Raw genomic sequence first — 14044 nt, 5'->3', positions numbered from 1 at the left:
AGCAATTGAGTGATCAATCTTTTGAATTGAGACCTGGAATTTGTCATGGAGATAATGTGGGGTATCATATACTATATGGGATGTCTTGGAGCTCTTGGTTTATTGATTTTCTTTCAGAACAACAAAACCCTAAATCTTTGAGCCTTGTTTAGGAGAGGGTGTCTTTGAGCTTCATACCTTGATTTGAATTTGTTAGGAGAAATAAGATGGGAAAATTTTGGGGTATGACAACAACCAAATAATCTAAGTTTGTCGAGATCTGGTGGATATCCCGACCAAACTTCTTCAGGTGTCTTCATATCTAACATTGTCGAAGGACATCTATTTATCAGATATGTTGCTGTCAAAACCGCCTAAGCCCGAAACACCTTCTTTAACCCAGCACTAGTCAACATGCATCTAACAATCGAACACATTTTTTCCAAAAACCGAATTTTTCGACTCTAAATGCGGATTGGCCAAAATCGTGAGGAAACTACGGCCTAAACGCGAGAACACTAAATCTATGACTCTAATATCAGTTAATAACGACAAGAATCCCCGACAAAGGCGCCAATTTCATCTGTTGTCGCGCACGGATAAAAAACGAGTAACTTTTGAAAATATAGTGTAACGGTAGTTTAGCGGTAACGACAACTCGAATATCGTTCTCACAAGGATTCTTGATTATTACTAATCAATGGTAAGTCGATTTAGGGGGGGTTTGGTTGATGATCGATTTAACAAAAAAATTTGCAATTAAGTGATTAACAAAAGTGATTATAAAATAAGCTGAAACGACAATTCTACTAGTTCGGGTACCAACTTATCACTGGTTTATAAAACATCAATCCCCTAAGCGGATTCTATTCCCTTACCGATTACAACACCAAATAACAAGCGAACTTGATATTATAAGATTTCATTCCTATTTTCCGAATTAAGCAAACGGATTAGCCCAATCACGAAATAAGCAAACGTGATTCTAACTTACGCAGTTTAACGATCAAGCAACGATAAAATACGATAAAGGTAAAGCAACATCAATCAATAGGTATAAATCAATAATATTCTATACAACTCGAATTAAGCAAACAAAACATATAGATTAATTTCGAAAGGGAGAAGAAATTGGATTAAAGATTAAAAACCTCAAAGTATTGGAAACCGTAACTAGCAAAAATTGCCTTATGGAATTAGTTCTCCATTACACAATCGTACAAAAGCTTCCAAAGTATTTTTGTAACGCCCCGATTATTTAATTATTTATTTAATTAAGTATTCTTATTTTATTTTTGGAAATTCATCGGTTGAGAATTATTTTGTGGAGAATAAGTTTTTATGTCGGCAAATGAATTATTATATCGACGGAATATTATTAAGTGATGTATTGGTTATTTCGGATTATTTATCTTATTAGGCCTAAATTAGTTTGTAAAGAATAATAAAAAGGAAGTGAAAGACTAAGCCCAATTGGAAATTGATAATTAGGGTTTTAGAGATAGAAGAGTAGTGTTGTCATTTTTGGGAAATCAAGTTGTGAAGAGAAGGAGGCAAGTCTTGGAGAAGATGAACAAAGCTTAGATATTTCCATTCATGGTGTCCAATCGGAAGTGCAATCGAGGTCTTCACATTGAATGAGGTAAGGGTGGGGTTTTCTTCCAATAATGGGGCTCATGAACAATTGTATGTGGGGGATTGGATGTGTAGATTATTGCTTTTGCTTGTGTCAATCGTTGCTAGAAAACCGAATTTGTACCATGAGTAATATGAATGTGTCGTTGCTGTGTTAATTGTCATCGGAACTTAGAAATCACGTGTTCTCTGTCGTTGCTGTGTGTTGCTGTATGTGTAATGCGTAATGTTTGTATGGCTTTGTTTGTGCTGCTGGTGTTATTAAACGTGCTTGGCACATGACGAACGACACACAGAGAATTAAATTAGTGACTGTAACACCCCGAAAATTATTTCTAATTATTTAATTTAAGTAGGAAAATTATCTAATTGGTATAATTGATGGTGTGAGGAACATTGAGAAATATTGGAAATTTAATTAATAATTAGAATTATTGGTGGTTTGTGGAAGTTAATTGGAAAAGAATGGTTTATGATGTTGGGCCACGTGTGGTGTTAAGGAATGAGGGGGGTGTTATATTAGTAAAGGCCCTATTCTAATTAAAAGTTATTTTATAAAATAATGAGGAATTGGGAGAAAGGAAAAAGGAACGTGAAAAGCAGAGTTGGGAGAAAAGACTTTGATCGTGGAAGTGAGAAGAGCAAAGGAAGGAGGAAAACCACAAAGTTCAAGGATCAATTCAAGAATCTCCATCAAGGTAAGGGGTGATTACTCTAATTATGTAGTATTATGATTTTGATGATGATAGGATTGAATTAAGGGATTAGAATCTCTATTTGGGATTTTAGGTTTTGTGAAATTTCAACACTGACATGTATGATTTGATGAATTGACTGCAATTGATGATGTAATATTGTTACATAGTGTTGTGGTATGTTGTTTGTGCATTAGAATCATGTATTTGGAGTATTTTGATGTTATTGATGATCAATTTCGTAATGGCATAAGTTGGTATGTGTTTGGGATGCATAAAAGCCTTAAAAATCATGTTTTTCAGCTACTGGGTTCGTGGGAACCGGTTCCCATGTGGGAGGAACCGGGTTCCACTGTGTTAGAACGTTAAAAATAGCATTTTTGGGTCTAGGAACCGGTTCCCATGTGGGACGAACCGGGTTCCAGTACAAATTTCCAGCAGCGCGTTTTGAAAACTATTCTAACTCTAAACAGCTCTAATTTTCAAACCGTAAGTCCGTTTTTGACGCCGTTTTGGACGTTGTTTCTTAAATTAAATACTCTATAATATAAAGTAAAGAAAAAAACAATAACTTGATTTTATTTTGAAAATCTTGATTTATTTCGTTCATGGCGTGTTTTGTACATTGTGTGCATGATTTGGTTAATGTGACAATGTGGTGATGTTGTAATGATATAACTGTGATTTGACGTTATATGTGGTGTGAATTATATATGATGAATAGGTGATATGGACGTAAGTTCCGAGTTTTGTATCGTGTTTATATTATTTATTGGGTGATGTTTTATATGTATGCGTGTGATATATTTGTATGAATGCTAAAACTAATGCATGCCTATTTGGTGATGACTTGGTGATGAATTGGTGATGATAATGAGACGATGTGATACATCGGATTGGTGATGCTATAAGAATGTTATATGTTGCATTCATTCGCATACATTTTTGTGATGGATCCCGGTGATGAAAGTGGATCAAAATGGTGGGCATAATTCCCATTGTGTGGAATTTGTGCTGGTTAAACTGTATCTCGGTGATGAAAAAGATCAGTTGGATGGGTGTATCCCATGTATGGTACCACATGCATAAGAGTCTGCATGGTCTTTGTATAAATTGTGACATGTCAGGATGAAATCCGGTGTTATGATTGTGTCGTGTTATTGTTGCATACTATTGACTTGTGCTTGTGATTAGTATGAATTGATTAATCTGAATATGCTAAGTAGAGTGGATAATTGCTTATGAAATTCTATATCTGATGATTTATAATGCTATTTAATTATGATGTAGTCTCACCCTTACTTTAATGATTTCAGATTGAAGTAGCGGCCTAAGCAATCGGTGAGGATGACTCATAGAGTTTATCCGATTATGTTGGGTCGTGTCGGTCATGCTCTGATCTTGCAACACTGGGGGACAGTAGTCTTAGAGTTTACTTGTGATACACTATTTTGCCATTATTGTATAATGTACCGTTGATTTTATCGGAAATGTTTTATAACATTGTTGAATGAGTTTCCGCTGTGTTGAACATGTATTTTGATATTTTTGGATTATTCCTAATAAAGCATGACAAACGACTTGGTATTCTATTTCTTTTATTAATTGTAGCATCCTTGTTGTGTATTTACTCTGATTTTTATTTATTTCCGCGGGGGTTTAGAAGGGTGTTACAATAGTGGTATCAGAGCAGGTCGGTCCGTCCGGCCAATTGTAGAGTTAGTTGAGTTGCACGACAGTTGAATACTGTCGGCATATTATCCCTTGGTACGCGACATGTGAGTGAATCACTGTCGGTACTTGGTTGTTTGTTGCGGAAGTTGGTTTGAAACAAGTGGGGGAGAAGCTTGGCTTCTCGGTTATGTTTCAGTTGTAAGACGATTGATTCAGTAGGCTGTTGTTGGCAACCGTGCAAGCGTTGTTGGAGTTGTTGTTTTCCGAATCGAAGGTGACTTGAAATTAGAACTTGACTGGTAGTTAAGTTGGAACGTCTTGAAGGAAGATGATTAGAGGTAATTGATGAATATTTGTAGGAGAGGAAATTAGGAAGTTGCAATGTATCAGCTCTGCTGAGGGGCTGCATAGTTGTCAGTTGAGTAGTCTTGCGTTTCGGAAGAGGTTCAGTTGCAAGTTGCAAAGAGGATTGTTGTCGTAATGTTTCAGAAATCGCACTTCGGCAATGGGATGTGTTGCTCAAGTTATAATAATGTTTGGAAGTGAAGAGATATGATAAGGAGCTGTTTGGAATGTGATCGAGTTGAAGAGAATGAGTTTTGGAGTGGGATTTTCGTAAGCAAAACGCAGGAAAATTGCGGAATAGCTGCAGAACTTCGAAAATTCATAACTGGAGTTCTGGACATCCGATTTGAGTTCCGTTTGAAGCGTCGGAAAGCTAAAGAGATGAACTTGGTTATAAAAATGGTTGCAGAAGCTGTAACATATTTAATTGTGACAGGATGATGTTGGAAAGAGGTGAAGTTGCGGTTACGCGTGCTCTTAGAACTAAACTTGTTTGTTGGTACTGCACGGGATATCAGTGTCAGAATTGAACGGATTGAAGGAATGATTAAAAGGTTTGTTGAGAAGCAATTTTAGGAATTAAATGTACCATTTGAGGAGTTTTGGAAATATCATTTAAAGTGTCGCTGCATGGCGTCAGTGTTGCAATTTCGGACAACGATTGGAAAATTCATATCTTGAGATCCGAGTGTCTGATTTAAGTGTCGTTTGGGGCATTGCGAAGCTGATTTAATAACCATGAGATATATTGTTATTTGATATTTAAAACTTGTTTGAAATGTGTTCCCCCTTATAAAAACAGAGGCGTGTGGATTCTGGGTTGCTGGGAACCGGTTCCCAGATAGAGACAACCCGGTTCCCCATAGTAAAAATCAGAGACGAGTTATGGGAAGTAGCCAGGAACCGGTTCCTGTATGGGAGGAACCGGGTTCTACTGTGAGTTTTTAGAAAAAATTTTTTACTTTAAAAACCCATAACTTTTGATCCTATGAGGAGATATTCTGAAGTTGGTTAAGGCAGCGCAAAACTTGTTGAATAGGAATGCCTACTACCGCGATTGTTTGAAACAAAATTGAGTAGAATATGTTGTTGAGGATTAAGTTGATGAGGTGTTCGATAATAAAGATGATTTGAGTACCGATGGATTTTAGTGAAGAATGAATTAGTAGAAAAGGTGAAATAAGTTTTAGTACGGTTGAAGTCGTATTTATGATGCCAAAGCAACGACATGTATAGAAGAAGAATTGTAGAGGATTTCTTACACCTATTGGTGTGAGGAAGAATTTGTTGAGATTTCGAGTGGAATGATGCTTGGACGCAAAAGATGTCTTGGGATTTAGAGTGAAACCAGGAGTATGAATGTTGTCGCGGTCTTTTGCTAAGATGAAGATTTTGATTTGGAACAGATAAATAGTAAGGTACGAGTATATTAGTGATTATGAAGTTGGAAGTACTTAACAGGTGTGTGAATGCTAAGTGACCATGAAGCAGATTATGTAAAATGTTTGGATGTTGGTATCCCACTGACAAGATCCAATGAAAAGGAAGTGTGCGAGTTGTAAAGACTAAGAGTGAACTATTGGACTATGACGATGTTAATGAGTTTGAGTGCAAACTCGGAAAAGGACACTATTATGTAGTAACGACGATTTATGCTTAAATATGGTTGTCGACTATCTATTGACAAATTGAGGACTTGATCACCCTTAATCTCTTGTTGATAGTAGACGGGATCATATAAATGGGATGAACTTGTTTTGTTACCTTAATGGTATAAGTTGTGATGGATATTAAACCGTGAGAATAATCACTCACCATGTTGTGTGATTTTATGAAGAAGTGAATAGGAAAGAGTGCAATATATTGGACGGTGACTTAAGACGGGTAATCAGAATCGCGTAACGAAAGTGTGATGTGGAGTAGTGTTTTGAGTATTACTCGTGGGCAGTGAGGAATTAATATGTCAGGAGCCTACATAGAGGATGTGTATTGATCTATATGTTGGATTTATAATCTAGTGGATGAAAGGATGTCATTTCGGAGAATTAGTACTCTTTTGAATAATTGCCGAGATGATGAGTATGTTATTGTGGATGTAGTTAGTTAACGAGTATGTATTCAGCGAAGTTAAGGCGATGAGTTGATACTATATGATGCTATAATAATTTTGTACTGTTGTAAGGGGTTATTGTAGATTTCTAGATATAATGGGAATTATACTCTAGGAAGGAAAAAGTTGATTTAATTCTTAGAGAAGAGCGGGACTCAGTTTGAGCTATTTTGTAAGCAATGGTATATTAAGGATGATGAGTGTGATTATAATTACTTGTGTGTACTCGTTCTGATGGTTAGAATGTTTAAATAGAGGGAGTAAATCAGTACTTTGTTTTTGAGTGCGAGTAAGTGTTGCTAAATGGTAGATTAGTACCATGTATGATAAAGAAGGATTCTGGAACGAATGAGTAAAGAGAGTTGGAATTGGATAAAACTGAGAAATCTAATTGGTAATGACGATTGTAATGAGTAATCAAATAGAGCAGCAAAAGCAGAATGTAACATGTTGGATAATTGCTGGTATAACTTGAGAGGAGTCAGATAGTTGAAATTCAATGGTATAGGAATGTTATTGTCGAACTCTTGAAGGAAGCAGTTGGTGAAAAGTGTAAGTGTTATTTCATCGCTCAGATGGAAAAGTGTGTCTAAGGTTGGTACGTTCGGTAGATGGAATTCTTTACTACAGTGTTGATCGGGTGTGGTCATACCATGGTTTTGTAATTATATTAATCAGTTATTGGGCGTATTGTATGAGTCGCACCTTGACGCCCCATTGTCGTTAACCTTGGGAGATATGGCGAGTGGTACACCTTGGGATGGTCAAATGCGACGTAAGAGCTGAGATTGAATGCATGAGGCATGCTTATGTTGGTTATGTCAGATGAATTTTGAGGTTCGACTAAGAAAGTGTTAACTGAGAACGGGAGAGTCAGATGAAGGACTCTTATCCGGAACTTTTCACTTGAGGTATGTTTTCGAGGACGAAAACTCTTTTAGTGGGGGAGAGTTGTAACACCCCGAAAATTATTTCTAATTATTTAATTTAAGTAGGAAAATTATCTAATTGGTATAATTGATGGTGTGAGGAACATTGAGAAATATTGGAAATTTAATTAATAATTAGAATTATTGGTGGTTTGTGGAAGTTAATTGGAAAAGAATGGTTTATGATGTTGGGCCACGTGTGGTGTTAAGGAATGAGGGGGGTGTTATATTAGTAAAGGCCCTATTCTAATTAAAAGTTATTTTATAAAATAATGAGGAATTGGGAGAAAGGAAAAAGGAACGTGAAAAACAGAGTTGGGAGAAAAGACTTTGATCGTGGAAGTGAGAAGAGCAAAGGAAGGAGGAAAACCACAAAGTTCAAGGATCAATTCAAGAATCTCCATCAAGGTAAGGGGTGATTACTCTAATTATGTAGTATTATGATTTTGATGATGATAGGATTGAATTAAGGGATTAGAATCTCTATTTGGGATTTTAGGTTTTGTGAAATTTCAACACTGACATGTATGATTTGATGAATTGACTGCAATTGATGATGTAATATTGTTACATAGTGTTGTGGTATGTTGTTTGTGCATTAGAATCATGTATTTGGAGTATTTTGATGTTATTGATGATCAATTTCGTAATGGCATAAGTTGGTATGTGTTTGGGATGCATAAAAGCCTTAAAAATCATGTTTTTCAGCTACTGGGTTCGTGGGAACCGGTTCCCATGTGGGAGGAACCGGGTTCCACTGTGTTAGAACGTTAAAAATAGCATTTTTGGGTCTAGGAACCGGTTCCCATGTGGGACGAACCGGGTTCCAGTACAAATTTCCAGCAGCGCGTTTTGAAAACTATTCTAACTCTAAACAGCTCTAATTTTCAAACCGTAAGTCCGTTTTTGACGCCGTTTTGGACGTTGTTTCTTAAATTAAATACTCTATAATATAAAGTAAAGAAAAAAACAATAACTTGATTTTATTTTGAAAATCTTGATTTATTTCGTTCATGGCGTGTTTTGTACATTGTGTGCATGATTTGGTTAATGTGACAATGTGGTGATGTTGTAATGATATAACTGTGATTTGACGTTATATGTGGTGTGAATTATATATGATGAATAGGTGATATGGACGTAAGTTCCGAGTTTTGTATCGTGTTTATATTATTTATTGGGTGATGTTTTATATGTATGCGTGTGATATATTTGTATGAATGCTAAAACTAATGCATGCCTATTTGGTGATGACTTGGTGATGAATTGGTGATGATAATGAGACGATGTGATACATCGGATTGGTGATGCTATAAGAATGTTATATGTTGCATTCATTCGCATACATTTTTGGTGATGGATCCCGGTGATGAAAGTGGATCAAAATGGTGGGCATAATTCCCATTGTGTGGAATTTGTGCTGGTTAAACTGTATCTCGGTGATGAAAAAGATCAGTTGGATGGGTGTATCCCATGTATGGTACCACATGCATAAGAGTCTGCATGGTCTTTGTATAAATTGTGACATGTTAGGATGAAATCCGGTGTTATGATTGTGTCGTGTTATTGTTGCATACTATTGACTTGTGCTTGTGATTAGTATGAATTGATTAATCTGAATATGCTAAGTAGAGTGGATAATTGCTTATGAAATTCTATATCTGATGATTTATAATGCTATTTAATTATGATGTAGTCTCACCCTTACTTTAATGATTTCAGATTGAAGTAGCGGCCTAAGCAATCGGTGAGGATGACTCATAGAGTTTATCCGATTATGTTGGGTCGTGTCGGTCATGCTCTGATCTTGTAACACTGGGGGACAGTAGTCTTAGAGTTTACTTGTGATACACTATTTTGCCATTATTGTATAATGTACCGTTGATTTTATCAGAAATGTTTTATAACATTGTTGAATGAGTTTCCGCTGTGTTGAACATGTATTTTGATATTTTTGGATTATTCCTAATAAAGCATGACAAACGACTTGGTATTCTATTTCTTTTATTAATTGTAGCATCCTTGCTGTGTATTTACTCTGATTTTTATTTATTTCCGCGGGGGTTTAGAAGGGTGTTACAGTGACGGGCGGCACAACAACCAGACATACGACACCATGGCTCCTTGAGTGACGGTCGTCACATTAATTTAATAAACTTATTCAATTTCTAAAATAATTGGTGAAGTAATTGAATTGTGTCCGATTAACTGGTATCGAATTGTGATCATACCTTATGAATTATTGTGAATATCTTTGTGATTATTTATTAACGGCATCGACAATTGATTATGTGAATTCTTGAAATTGCTCCGTTGTTTATATGAAGTTGTTGGAATCTGTGTGAAGTGTTATTACCTTTTATGATAGATGATAATTGTGATATGGGTGTGTGCCTTGTGACGAATACTTTGCGAAGTAAATGATGATGATGATGTGTGATGATTTTGTTATTATGTGAAGTTATATGTTTTCCGTGATATACCGAAAAATGATGATGAGGATGTCGTGATGAGTTTATTTCTATGTGAAGATGAATGATTATTGTGACGTTGAATTACCTCTAATAATTGGTAATTATCAGTGATGTGGGCGTATGCCTCGCAGTGACGTGTGATTGTGATGAGTATGTTGCGTATGTCTTGTTTGTCGAGTCACATTGCATATGCATACTTTGTGACGACCTGGATTGGAAAATTAGTGACGAAGGCTTATGCCTTGTGCCTCAGAATTGGGCAATTGGTGACGGGGGCTGAAGCTCCGATTGGTACCACATGCATATACATGAGCCATGTCCCATGTGTCATATGTGATTTATAGTTGTGACATTTTGTGACTATATCGTGATTGTATTTTGTGACTTGTTAAATGATGGAAGTATGTGAAAATGTGAATTGATGATTTTATGAATAGTATGATGATATCAATACTTGTGAATGCAATTAACTGAACATGTCTTGTGTGACTTATATTTGATATTTGGTGAATAGATGTGTGACTTATATGTGATGTTTTGTGACTAGATGTATGACTTATATGCAATGATATTTTGGGGACTATAATTGTGACTTATACTTGTGATGTAGCGTGAATTAGCTTGCAAAGTAAATGTATGACTTATATATATAATTGATGTGAATATGAAGAGTTGTGACTTGTGGTGCAATGAAAAGTATGTGAGATTTGTGAGTTAGTGATAGTATGAGGTGTATGGCAATATTAATACTTGTGATGTGATAACTATGTATGCCTGAATCCTAATATACAATTTATCATACACTCACTTATATGATTTGATATCTCACCCTTTTCTCTTGTTCTCCGTTGCCTTTATATTGGTAAAGTGCAGGTGTTCGAGTATGAAAATTTAGTTGCCTTTAATCGAGTCGGTTGTCGCTCTGATACGTAGCACTCGGGGGGATGATTTATGATGTTTATGATGTTGTTGTTTATTGTTTCATCTTAGCTGAATATGATGTTATTGATTTAAAGATTAAGAACTATGATTCCGCCATGTTCTAATAAAAGAAGTTACTTTGTTTTGAAGAGTATTATATGCTGAGTATTTGTTTGATTGATCAAAGAAAGTGATATGTATCTGTTATTTGCGATGAAGTGATTTATTTTAAGTGAATATGTGACGCCTCATTTGTTTATTGAGAAATTTTGAAACTCTGATTATTGAATAATTGCCGGGTATAAATGGGGTGTTACAATTTTCGTAAATAGTGAAAAACGTGACAATTAACAGTAGCGGCCAACCCTAGGTAAATGGGAGAAACAAGAATTTGGGTCATGACCCAACTGGGTCAAACAAACATAACCCAGGCCCAAAACTAACGATCCAAAACTAAATAAAATTAATGTTGCAGCTTCAAACGAAATTATGGAAAATATGCGCTCTGAATATGACTTCGACTCCAACACAAATGTTGTAGCTCTTTCTCTTAGCTTTCCGGAAATTATTAGAACGTGTCAATCGGATTCTCGGAGCTCCAGTTATGACCATTTTAGTGCAGACTGCTAATGCTGAAAATAAAGTGCGAAAATGAAATTAAACCAAAAATAAACTAAATTAGAAAAACATTATAAAATATAAAAATAAGCAAAACAAACCATAGAAATGCCTAAGTACAAACATAAAGGAACGTGCATCAAAATGCACTGATCAGTGTCTTCATATCTAACACTGTCGAAGGACATCTATTTATCAGATATTTTGTTGTCAAAACGGCCTCAGCTCAAAACACCTTCTTTAACCCAGGACTAGTCAACATGCATCTAACTCTCTCCAAAATAGTTCAATTAAATCTTTATGCTAAACCATTTTGATGTGGAGTACCTGCAGTAGTCCCGTGTCTTGCAATACCAGAGGAAGCACAAAAAAAGTCGAACGCCTCATTGCAAAATTCAAGGCCGTTATCAGTTCTCAACCTTTTGACCTTTCTGCCAGTTTGATTTTTGAACAGAGTCTTCCAACTTTTGAAATTCTCAAAAGTTTCATCCTTAGTCTTCTGGATGAATACCCATAATTTTATAGAATAATCATCTACTATAGATAGGAAATACCTTGCTCCTGAATGTGATGGACACCTTGCAGGTCCCCAAAGATCAGCATGGATATAATCAAGGAATACATGTGTTATTTCTTTCCTTTGTTGAACTTCACTCTGCAAGATTTTCCAAGTACACAAGGTTCACAAAACTTCAGCTTTTCGACTTTGTCTCCACCAAGCAGATTTTGTTTCCCTAATTCGACTAAACCCCTTTCACTGACATGGCCTAATCTCATGTGCCAAATTTCTGTCTTCGACAAAGGTTTCGTGGATGCAACATTTGTCGAACCACTTACAACTTCCGCCCCAACGGTATACAAGTTTTGTCTCTTCATGCTTCTCAAGACTTCCTTCGACCCCTTCATGACTATTAGGATACTTTTCTCTCCTTGGAAAATATATCCTTTCTTGTCGAATTCACCAAGAGAAATCAAATTTCTCTTCAAATGAGGAACATACCTGACTTTAGTCAACAACCTTATTGACTCATCATTGAGCTTGAATCTCATAGATCCACCATCTTGATCATATAATTCCTCGAACAAGTCTTTGTTTGGAGTCATGTTCCAAGTGCAGCCTGAATCCATAATCCACTCCTTACCCGAGTCACCACTTGAAAACACAAGAACATCATATGATTCAAAATCATCTTGAACAATGGTTGCATTGCCATTATCCTTACCTCCATGATCTTTCAAGTGTTTAGGGCACACCTTTCTTGTGTGACCCTCCTTCATACAATGATAGTGTCATACCCCAAAATTTGCCCATACTTTTTCTCCTATTCAAATTCAAATCAAGATACAAAGCTCTAAGACACACTCTCCTAAACAAGGCTCATAAATTAGGGTTTTGTTGCTCTAAAGGAAAATCACTGAATCCATGGTTCCAAGGCACTCCATATGGCCTATGATATCTCACATTACCTCTATGACAAGTCTTGAGTCTCAGCTCAAAGGATTGGTCACTCAATTGTTCAGAAAGTCAATAGTCGACTGGGTTGACCTAAAAGTCAACTGTGGTCAAAGTACAATCAAAACTCCTGATTTTTTGACAACATCCTCATATTGAAGTATCATTCACCATTTGATCAAGAATTGATCATGGTTCATCAAGAAAAGATCAAAAATCAACAAATCAAAATTTTCTAAATTAGGGTTTGTATAGGAGAAAGTCAACTAAACTTTGACCAGCCATAACTCTCACATGGAACATCAGAAATTTTCCATCCAAAGCTCATTTTGAAAGAAATTTGATTCTCTACAAATTTTCCTTTCACATGCCAAGTCTAAAAATGCTTCATTTGGGAGATATGGACCAAAACATTATAGGTCCTTTTCAAAAGTCAACCAAAAGTCATCTTTTTCAAAAGAGCATACAAGGAGCATAGAAAATTATTTTGACATGAGACCAAAAACACTGGTTAAAGGACTCTTCAAGGTTTCTAAAAAGTCCTAGAACTCCTCCATACCTCAAAAATTGAGAGAGATAGGCCTTGTCAAAGTTTGACTATTTTGAAAAGAAAAATGTGAAAAACTTGAATATTTTTTGCAAATGGGCCCAAGTGCTTTTAATCCAATCTGGATCCCCAAGTATCCTAGAGCCCAAAATCTTAAAGCCACGAAAATATATTGAATATTTGATTTTATGTGAATTTTTATTCATTTAAAAAAACATATATTTAATAAATATTTGAAGAAAATTGAAAAGATTGGATTTCTTTTTGATTTCAATCATAATCAATTATCAATAATATCGCATAAACTATATATTTTCGTGCAAAATAGAATTGAAGGAGATTGGATTGAAATTGGCCTATTTTGGAAGGTTTTACAAATCAAATTTCTCAAAAAAACTCAAGTAAAGATTTAACAAGATTCATCTCAAATTTGTTGACCTATTTCACACTAATATAAGTAGTGAGCAAGGTCAGATCACAAGGGGACGGATTTCTGCAGCCAAAAGCCTCAAATCCGGGTTCTGGAATTCACAAAGAAACTCAAACTTCAAATTTGCGTTGCAAGACGATTCAAGGCACCTAATTGATTCCAACACGTTCCTGAGGATTCATTGAAGCTAACCTAATCCTTCTCATCAAGCAAAGCTCTCAGAATCGTCGCTAA

At 35.8% G+C, this 14044-nt stretch overlaps 1 long non-coding RNA gene across 1 annotated transcript; it reads left to right on the top strand.

Annotated features, from left to right (window-relative positions):
• The first annotated feature begins 2187 nt into the window (after positions 1–2187).
• LOC131655795 (uncharacterized) lies at positions 2188–3901 on the top strand. The gene is made up of 2 exons (XR_009299884.1): positions 2188–2312; positions 3626–3901. It is a non-coding gene; the product is annotated as an uncharacterized LOC131655795 (long non-coding RNA).
• Positions 3902–14044: the final 10143 nt, after the last annotated feature.

The sequence above is a fragment of the Vicia villosa genome, linkage group LG3 (genome assembly GCF_029867415.1).
Source record: "Vicia villosa cultivar HV-30 ecotype Madison, WI linkage group LG3, Vvil1.0, whole genome shotgun sequence".
Lineage (NCBI taxonomy): Eukaryota > Viridiplantae > Streptophyta > Magnoliopsida > Fabales > Fabaceae > Vicia > Vicia villosa.
This window is presented reverse-complemented; position numbering and strand designations above follow the sequence as displayed.